The following is a 10,215-nucleotide window of genomic DNA, read 5'->3' on the forward strand; positions in this document are numbered from 1 at the left end:
CAAAACTACTTTTGTGGGTAAATGTACCAATTCGTGGTTTTTTTTTCAAGAGCCATGTACTCAGCTTGTAGATGTCTACCAGGCATGGTCCATGTCCCCGTGACTCATCATCTGAAGTCCTCCATGGATAGTTCTTATGTTTCCGATTAAATACTTGTTTAGTTAGTGTCAGTGTTGTAAGGCAAAATTAATCAAGTTTGTTTTGAAAAGAACAATGAGGAAAACAGTGAAAAAATCCACTCAAATCTGTCTCTTCCTAAAACCATCAGGTGACATTTCTTTCTGAAGTTTTCAGATCTTAAAATCTCATTGTACAATGATAAAATGTTTATGGGTTTCCACACTGACATAGGATACTATAAGAGTGAAACTCCAACCATTTTCACCATCAAATACACTTGAAAATCTTTGCTACTTTCAATGCTTGCTTTTCTACAGTCAATTTTTCTCTCTAATAAGTGTAAACTTATACGGAAAAGAATTTGTTTCATAAGTTCTGAAAGCGTAAAATTAGTGTTTTGATGGAATTTTACTGCAGTAGAACTGTGGGATCATGACACCAATGGGAAGGAAAGTCGTTATCATCCATTTAAACAAAACCAAGTTCTGTGCATTTGTGTAGCGCTGGACTGAAGCAGCTCTCCAGCAAAACCTTTGATTCTTCCTGGCTTCTTCATCCTATGAAAGCTTACTCAGTAAACCATTTAATTAGAGATAAATCTTTATCTGTCCTGTGGACTCATGACCTGTGTTACTTGGCGTGTCAAGGAAACACCTGGCAGTGGACCTGCCATGCTTCTCCCCCAGCAGTGTGACTAGTAGGAATTTGTAATGGCTCTGAAAATGTGTAAAAATGAAGGGAAAAGAAGGGTGTCTTGGAAAAGTCCTTAGCTCCCATTCCTCACTGATTGCAGTGACAGGGGCAATGAAGATGTTTTCAGAGGAGGATAGAGGTTCGCAGTGTTTATACTTCTCCCAGGGATGCGGATGTCGTTGCCACTGCTGTCACCTCCTGCCAGCCCCAGCGCAGCTGGTCTGGTCTCATTTTCCAAGTCAGAGAAAGCAGAGTTGACTTTCTGGTACGTAGCAAGTCTCGATGTTGATTTCTCTGCCGAGCAGCAAAGGAGGTTGTGTTTTTCATCACGGGTATCAAAGCATGTAATTGTAGTGCAGTATTTGCAGAGCGGGAGCTCAGCCATTCTGGAGAGGGGAGCAGCCTGACAGTTGTGCTTTCTGGCTTCAGCTTTCCACCTCCCGAGAGCATGGCTCAGATTGAGCTTTTTGTCACTGAGGATGCTGTGGCCACTTCAGTCTTCCTTCACAAGCTAGCTCCTAACTACGACACCAGAAGCCACCTGAATGCTTCTGTTGGTTTGGGCTTTGCCACTTCAGCTGTTGGCTCATACCATGAAGCTGCTGAATATCTGGCTGTAAGAGCAGAGGAGGAAATTCCCAAAGGGAAGGGACAGTCTGTGTGTACCTTTGCAGCCACCAAATGCCTGCATGGGGCACTGCCATGCTCTGCTTCGGGGGCACAGGCCATGAACAGCCTCATCCTGCAGAGCCTTCCGATCAAGTGGGCACAGAAATTGTGATTTGCAGCAGCCAGCGCAGAGTTAACCCTGCTCAGTGATCCTCCTTTTTGCACACGTGCCGGACAGATCACATCTTGGCTCTTGCGGTTTGTTCATTCCCTCGTGGTCCATGTGCCAAATTCAGACCTCATGTTTTACTGTCAGTTGCAAGCCACTGCAAATTAATGAGTTAATTGTGATTTATAATGTCATGGGATCAGAATGAGGACGTGTTTATCAGTGCAATGCCCTTTTTGCCTATGGTGTTACACGAACAACAGCAATGGTCTAGCTGGTTCAAAATGCACCTGTGAATTAATTTATTCAGACCTGACACGTCTCTTTTAATGCCCCAAGCAGTGGATTTGATAAATAGAGCAGGGAATATATGTGCATACGCATGCCACACTCGTTTTCAACAATGCTGTAGTATTAGCACTCTATCTCTAACTTTGGATCTCTCATTTTTAGTTACCAAAATACTTAATCTTTTGCCTGTTAATGTACTCTACATATTTTAAGCTTTTTCATTATGTCAGTTATAAAGGGGTACTTCCAAAAGTATCGTGTCCTTTATGAGTGCTCTTCATCTTCAAGAGAATTAGTACTTCTTTAGCTTTTGACTGAAAGTTTGTACTTATCCAGTTCTTGAGTGCAACAGGAGAATTGGCAGCAGTATTCTCCACATTTGTACCCTTCACAAGACCATTAACCATGGATTTGGGGGTTGTTGGCAGCATTTCTGGAAACTCAACTCTTGTGCTTAGAATTATTTTTGCTGAAGAAAGGTTTCAAAAAACTTCATGTTGGAATAGTTTAAAGGACTTTATCATTAGAATAATGTATCCATGGCTATATGACTATACTTTCCCGTGTCTCCTTAGTGATCACTAAGGTAGAAGCAACTCATTTCAGCTGCAGCTCCCAAGGCTGGATCTGGCCATCCAGCTATTACCCCATTGCATGACCAGGCTTGTGTGAAGCACCAGATGATGCTAAGTCCCCCTTGCAAAGAGCGTAAAGGGGATGTTTACAGCCACTTGTAAGTCTTTTTCTACGTTATATTAACCAAGTGATAATGTTGAAACAGGTTCATTGCAGCCCCAGCTCCAGAGGGAGTTAGGAGGAAATCCATAACACACCTAGCTGCCTCTGCAATGTTTCAGAAAGAGGAAGAATTGTCTTTGGCACATACCAAAGCCTTGCTAAGCAATTAGCTTAAGCCTTGAAGCATGAAATTTGATTATCTTTACCATAGGTGAGTGACTTTAACCTCCACTGAAAATAGAAGACGAATATTTCTCTTCAGGGTGCCAGATACGTATGCAAAGAAATAATTTTTTTGGAAACTTCTTTGTGGTAGAGCATCTGTCACATACCTGTCTGTCTTTGCCCGGGTTACACTTTCCTCCTGGGAAAGGTTAAAAGCAATACACAGGGTCGTAAGTAGAGAACTGAATGAGATTTCTCCTTTCTCTCTGAGGTACCTGCCATTTGCCCTCGCTGTGCTGTCAGCATTGTGGCCAGGGCTCCTGCTCGGATGTGTTCTCCCAACTGCCAACAAAATGCTCTGGGTGCCGAGAAAATGGGCAGAAACAGCTGGGGATGACTTTTACTTGCAGGGAAACCCTTCTCTGTCCCTGTAACTAGTGAAAAAGGGCACAGTGGATTGGATTGTATATTTGTATTGTATTAATTGGATGGACTGTTTTCTCTCTTGTGATTGAAAAAACATGGAATGAAGTTAAATTCTCTGCTCAGTCCAGCAGAATCTGTTTTCCAGCAGTTTTGGTTTGGCTTGGTCTACAACATATTTAATCCATATTGAGTACCCGTGGATTTGTTTTTGTCATGAAGATATACTAATGAAAGTGGTAATAGGTTGGTTTGTTATTTGTATCCGCTACACATATGCATCTACGGCAAGAGCATTGTGTCATGTAAGGTGACACCCATTGCTGTGTGTACACTTTCTGGGTTTATTCACTCTGCGTCCTCCTGTTGTGGGGGTTTTGGGAGTGCTCAGCGGCTGTGTTCTTCTGGGGAGTGCTTTTGGATATATATACTGGTGTCTGTTTGCGTTAGCCCTGACACAGACACTGGAAAGTCTTGTGGACTGCTGTGATCCGTGGCACCTGGACCTGGCTCCTGGATGACTGCTGAAGTGCTGCGCTACTCTAAGCTAGATACTTATTATTGTAAGACACAAAGGTTTTTCAGCCATTTCTTTTAGGCCTATTGAAAGACTTCATGCCAGGAGCTAGAAAGACTCACCTGTTCGGTCTGTCATGCTGTGCAATTAGTATAAAAATAGGCAATAAATATGAAGATAATCTGGCCATGAATATGCAGCTATTTAGCCCTGAGTGAGGGACTCGGAAGACGTTCTGGGAGTGGGGTGTAGTGACTCCCACACAGGAAACACTTTTAAATCCTGCAGTGTGGCGGTACCTGGACCATCTCAAATTTGGTTCTTTTCTGATTAAGAGCTGGGAATTCAGGGGGGCTGCAAGAGCTCAAGGACTATCCAGGTTATTCAGGGCTTGACAAGGCTGTCCAGAGTGTTAGAAGAAAACTTGAGAGGCTGGTGAGCAGGAAACACATGGCCGTGAAGTCAGTGCAAGGCTGACGGAACTCGAATTGCTTGTGCAGATTCCTAGGGTATGAATTAGTTGAAGCAAAGCTAAAAGGAAACGCTGGCCTCAGTGAACACGCCAGTGATATCACAGTGGTGATAAAAAATATGTATGCTTCTATGTTATAGAAGGTATTGCATAAATGTCATGCAAACATTATAATGGAGTTTTGTGTTTCTGGGTCTTTGGTGGCCAGTTTCCATTTTCAGTGACACTGAACAACAGCGTCAACAGCGTTTTCCTTCTGTCCTGAAAACAGGGTCATGATATAGCAGGGAGCAGAAGTTCCCCATACCTACTGGCCAACAGAGTATGAAAACAGCTCTGTGTCCAGGTTGCCACAGGGATGGAGCCTGAATTGGTCAAGATGGGAAATTTTACCAGGTGCAAGTTGTTTTCTTGGGCTTGTACGGGACTGAAACTCAGTAAACAGAAAGGGTTTGAGGAGGAATAGAAAGCGAAGCTGTCTCTTGGGTCAGTATGCATTTTAGTTTCATCATTCCTACTCTAAAGTTGTGTAATATTTAACTGAAAAACATTTATAACTATAACAATATTTAACTAAAAGTAAACTGCAGTGTACTTCACTGAGCTGCAGTGTATTTACTCTTGGGGCTAAGTTTTTCACTTTTCCTCACTTGAATTTTAAGTTAAGTTGACATCAATTTGCAAAACAAGAACTTGAGTGTCTGGGAATAAAAACGATATAACGAACACTCCCCTAGCCTCTTCAAAGCAGGATTTCCTGATTTACTTGGGAAGGAAGCTGGAAAAGATTCCTGACAATAAATAGCTTAAATCTTAAAGTGGAGAACATAGCATTTCTTTAAAAAAATTCAGTGCTTTAGAGCTGTGACAATGACAGTGATAGCTGCATGCAACCCGGTACCTCATTCTGGGCAGCCCACAGCACTTGTTTTTCCCATTAATTTTTAGCTAGCGCTGAGATGTGAGTTAATACATGAGTAGTCCACCCAGCAAACCCTGGAGACTTTTTCATATCTCAGCAAGCAAAACATCTCCTACTTGTGTATTCAGCTCAGTTCAGTCATTACTCTTATTTGTCTGAACACCACAACAATATCAGCAGACTAACTACTAGTCTGGTCACACAGACTTGTTAAGTAATTTATTGACTAGAAAGTTTATTCAGCTAATGCAAATAAAATCCATCTGAAAACAAAATGTCCTGAAAACAAAATGTAAGATGTCAACACTTAGAAGGAAAGTACCTTCACAGAGGTGCTTTGAGTCCTACCGAAGTCCCATCCATTGCCTGTATCCCAGGTGTTGCCTCAGACCAGAGCACACAATATTCAGGAATCCCTACGGTTTCAGATGGTGCTTCCAAGTGGATTTTGGGGGTTGTTGGGTCTTTCTATAGCTGGAAAATAGGAGCTCCTTGGATGCTGCCCTCACCTTAGTGTGACCATAATTTCTGAATGGGGTAAAAGCAGAGAAGACCAGGTCATTCAACAGGAGGGAGAGGCTGTGGGAGGTAACGCGTGGGGTGTGCACAAGGGTCCTGCAGTGGTTAGAGGCTGAAGGCTTTGAAAATCCCCACTGTCCTCATGTCTGCAGAGGAGCCAGGCAAGCCTTGTAACCCTCTCAGACCTCCCCGCTCTTGCTTATTTTACCAAGGTGTCCTTCCCGTGCTGGGGTTGGCCTGGACAACTGTCAGTGGGGCCACCATGAAAAGATGAACCACAGAAGAAGGTAAAACCCACTTTTTAAATAGTCTGTGTTGATTCTGGGTGTTCTGGGAGCTGTTTAGAGCAGGGACACCAAAACGTAGGAGAGACACAGCTGAAAAGATGTCAAACTGCACAAGGGCAGCAAAGGATGGGAAGGAAACACTTAAAACAGTTTTCCTGCCAAAGAAAATGTCCATACGATGACATCATCTTGATATAATTGACCTTTTTTAAGGCCCAGATCCTACAGTTTATAGGGGTTGTTAGATGTCATAAGGAAAAGAAAAAAAAAATTTTTCAGATTTTACAGTGGAGGAGGAAAGATTGGCAATAGAGCAAAGGCGTGTCCTGGAGGTTCAAATATAAACCCAGATATTAAAGGAATCCAGACTTGCCTGTGAAATGTTTCACAACAGTAAAACCATTTCAAAACTTTTTATTGATGGATGCTGAAAACTTGCACTGGCAGAATCATCACATGAGATTGCCATGGAGAAGACTGTGGAGGATGTTTTTGTACTTATTAAAGATACACGGATGGACACAGATGTGGAGAAGCACAGCTTGAAGTCTACGTTGCGTGTCAATACGATCTGACTGGGCAAAACATTGCACTTTTTTAGTCTCCTCTTCTGAATAATTTTGGTTTGTGAGTATATGCTGGTTAAGCTGGTTAAGGATTTGTGAGGTCTGGGATAAGAAAAAATTGGAAATGTTGCAACAGAATGTTTACGTGAAAAAATTAAATACAAAAGTATTTTCTTTATAACTAGGAAGAATGATCACCAAAAGGCACTTGAAAAATAATTGATGACTGGAATCAGCAAGTAAAACAGTCCTTCAGCACAGTTAAATTGTAAAGCTACCTCCATAACTGACTTAATTAAAACAATTACCTAGGGGCTTGCCTTGGCTTAAAACAATATGTTCCTTTCTATGACTTTTGGAGGCAGCTGAACTTGGTTTCCTCAGCTTCCATAAGGCTACTGTCCAGTAATATATTTGGCACAATTAGATCCTTAATCACCTAGAGAAGAAATATCACTACATAACAGCACACCTGTCAGCAGAGAGCCATTCCCAGCACAGAAGGTAGCAGTGAAACATAGTGGTCTCATGCAAAAGAGAGTGACTCAAGGGCTTAATTTTAAAAAGTGGACTTTAATGTTGCAGATGCAATTTTGTGAAAGAAAACCACCAGCAGACGACAATATGGCATCACGGAAAAAACTGCTCGCTCTCAACCAGCTGCAGTTGGGGTCAGCGGTAGGGTGGGATGTAGTAATCGGATATGACACCCACAAAGACATACAAAGCACAAATGGTGAATGATGCTTATGAGAGACGCAGTGAGGTGCTAGATGTGTTCACTCCTCAAAGAAAAAAAGCTCCACTTCTCGCTCATTCCTTCTTGCTCCTGGACCCATGATCTTGCTGTTTAGCTTGGATGAGCTCTGGTGCTCATCAGAGCCAGTACAGCTCATTAACCCAGCAAAAAGCCAGGCAATTATCTTCTGGGCTGGAAATGAGGACTGGCTCAGCAAAGAGCCCACGAAGCGCAGGGCAGTGCAAGGAGAGGTGGGAGCCGGTGCCATGGTGAGGACGACCCTTCCCTGGCCACGTGAACGGCTCAGCTGCCCATCCAGGAACAGCTTTAGCTACACCAGCATCTTTTTATCAGTGTAGGGGTTGAATCTGGCTCATCTCCAGGCTCTGGTTTATTTTAAGTAAATACTTTCAAGAAAAAAAAAAAAAAAGCAACAACAGCAAAAACCACAACAGGCTCAGTGAATGGCTTTCTAGTCCCTCCTGTTAAGTTTTTGTAGAGAATTGTTCAAACTGCTGAAACTCACCTGTCAAACAGATTGGTGGGAAAGATCTGCCTAATGCTTCCCTGTTCTGAAATACTCATTTTGGAAAAGAACTACTATTTATGAGAAACACAATACTAATTTCTTCCTGTGAGATTTTTCTTTTGTGGTTTTGCTTTCGTTTTCTTTGTTACTAGCAGTTTCATGTTTAGCAGTGCTTCTCCCAGAAGGAAGATGTAAATGCAAGCCCCGGCTTAACCCACTTTCTGTTTTTGCAACGAGCTACGTTTCGAGGTGCCTCCCAGGCACTAGAACAATATGTCCATGCCATAGTTTCCTTCTGAAAGGTCTCACCTAGGGCCAATTGAGGGGCCAGTCAGAGACAGCTTGAGAGACACCATCAACAGCTTCTCTGAGGGGCGGTTTGACCATCCCAATGGCAGTATCACTTTACAGCTCCCAGACCCTTTTTAACCAGGTTTGAGAGAAATCTTCTTCAGTTCCCAAGTCTGGTTTATGGCGTTGTAACGTGAAGGGTTTCACTGACGTATTTAAGAGACAAGGTGGTGCAGAGCAGCATGAGAAACCTTCATCCAAAGCTGTGGCCTGAGGTCCCTTTGAATGAAAGGAAGAGCTGGGGTGATGGGGCAGTCATTCACATGCCTCCTTCCACCTTGTTTTCTGAACCAGCTTTAAACTCCACTGATGTTACTCCCTGCCAGTTCCCAGCTGTGAAAAGGAGATTTGGATTACTTGGGGTAACACAGCCCTTCTTCCCTGTAAGGTGTTTTAGAGAGAGAGGTGGAAAGTGGAGCCAGGGAAGGCAGCCTCATGGCTTAGCTGTGAATATCATGAGGTCGCTGCGAATCTTTTGACGCTGCAGCTCAGCCCTTAAAATAGGAAACATAGGTCCTTTGAACTCACTGTTATCAACTGGAATAGTAGAATGGAGCGTGAAATCACAATGCCAATTTGAGCAGTGATATTAATATATAGCCCACCATGTTTGCCAGTGCTACTGTTCTGCTGATTGCTGATGGATATACAGATTTGATTTAAATTACAGGATAGCAGAAGACAATGAGCTGCTGTTACAAATGTAGACAGAAGGGTTATCAGGGTTGACTCCACCAGGATTGCCCAAGAGGAGAGAGCGAGCACACTGGAGGTGTTGGGAGTGAACACCCAAAGCGTACTCAGCTCTGCACGCAACTACATTTCCTTTTCTTCAATGTGTCTTCTTAAGACACATTTACCACCATTACCTCCCTATCACAAATAAGAGGTGCTGTTTCCATTTTTCTGTCAGTTAAAACTGATAAACTGTCCACAAGCAACAGATGTTTGTTTAGAGAGCCCTTTTTTGTAGCTTGCCTATGGAACCTATTAAACAGAAATTTGCTCATCTTCACAAAATATTCATAGGGTGGAAGCTGGTAACATTTTATAAATATTCCATACACAGCCTGTTTTCTTGTGGTTGTATCCTCCTTTGCTCAGAAATTTTCTCCAGGGTCACTTGAGGATGTAACTGAACATGCACAGCAGCTCTCCCCAGCCTGCCATGCCTGCAGAAATCTCAGATTGGGCACCTACGTCCACCTTCAGAGCGAATCAATTTTGGGGAAAGAATTGCGCACATTCCTGAAGACTGATGTGTACAGGTATGGCAAATCAGATCTGAAAGTGCTTGACTGCATATGTGCCTATTGTACGAGTGCTTATATTTCTAGCCCGAAAATTGTAAACAGAAAAACAGTGTTTCTACTTGTAATCTGTTTGTTTTCTTGTGCTTATCTAGCGTTTTGACATAGCTCCACAGACGTTTATTCCACAGGGAGCACAATAGCTGGATGGGGATAGCAGAGATTGCAGATAATACCCTTACAAAGCATTAGCAGGACAATGCGGTAAAGGCCTTTGAAGTTACCCACAAAGATTTCAACATCCCTGGGTTAAGTAAGGTGTGTAAATATGCATTGAGAGCAGGGCAAGGGCTGGGGTCTGAGCCTGGAGGGGGGCTATGACAGCAGGAGATGGAAGCAGGAAAGTTTTGGTAAGAAGGAAAGCAGATGTGAGCACATTGTTTGTAAAAACCCCTCCCTTTTCAAGCACTGTTTCCTGCCTGCAGAGGAGGCTCCCTGTTGTTTTGAAAGGACTGAGTCAAGTCCCAGTATTTTCAGGGCCACAGCTCTTGAGGTGGGTTTTGATGCTTCGTCTAGTTGAATGCACACAGGAATCCCTTCTCTGCCCCAAACAAATGGTGATTTTCCTGCCTCTTCTCTGAGCTGTGTAGGAGTAGGCTCTTATTTAAACAGGATCAAAGTAGATGTCAGCCCAGATTCAAGTGCCAGTGTAGATTAGCAATGCTCCATCTCTGCTAAACATGACCCTGATACCCATCAAGACAAAGCAGCATCACAGAAAGAACAAGAGCAACAGGGAAGTTGCAGGAATTGGAATCGGGTCGATTCTGTTGCCTTTGGGAATTTTAACCCTG

Source organism: Caloenas nicobarica, chromosome 8 (assembly GCF_036013445.1).
Source record: "Caloenas nicobarica isolate bCalNic1 chromosome 8, bCalNic1.hap1, whole genome shotgun sequence".
In the NCBI taxonomy this organism is placed as follows: domain Eukaryota; kingdom Metazoa; phylum Chordata; class Aves; order Columbiformes; family Columbidae; genus Caloenas; species Caloenas nicobarica.